Source organism: Grammomys surdaster, unplaced genomic scaffold, assembly GCF_004785775.1.
Source record: "Grammomys surdaster isolate TR1022 unplaced genomic scaffold, NIH_TR_1.0 144, whole genome shotgun sequence".
NCBI classification, from domain to species: Eukaryota; Metazoa; Chordata; class Mammalia; order Rodentia; family Muridae; genus Grammomys; species Grammomys surdaster.
This window is the reverse complement of record NW_021604602.1, coordinates 8,388,558-8,388,983: the sequence shown is the minus strand read 5'-3', so window position 1 is coordinate 8,388,983 and position 426 is coordinate 8,388,558.

Sequence of the window (426 nt, the reverse complement as noted above, 5' to 3'; positions counted from 1 at the left end):
CAGATTCAGGTGTGATGCCTCAGACACGCAGGTCTACTGTGTCTTTTTGAGGCAGGGTCTCTCGAAGGCCTGGGTCTCTTTGATTATTCTAGGCTAGCTAACCAGTGAGGCCCAGGGATCCTGTCTATGTCACCCAGCCCTGGGTTTACAATTACACGCCACTGAACTGGCTTTTTATGCAGGTTCTGTGTTAATTTCAGGTCCCCATGTTTGTGTGGCAAGCATTTTAGGAAACAAGCTATTTCCCCAAACCCCTTGTTAGACAACTTTTGTCTCTGTGACCAAATATTTGAGAAAATAGTTTAGGAGAGGAGAAGTTCTGTCGTTGGTTGAGTTTCTGGTTTCCAAGGTTCCAATCCACAGTCACTGGCTGTGTCTCTGAGTCTGTGGTGAGGCAGACACCATGGCAGAGGTGTCTCTGAGTCT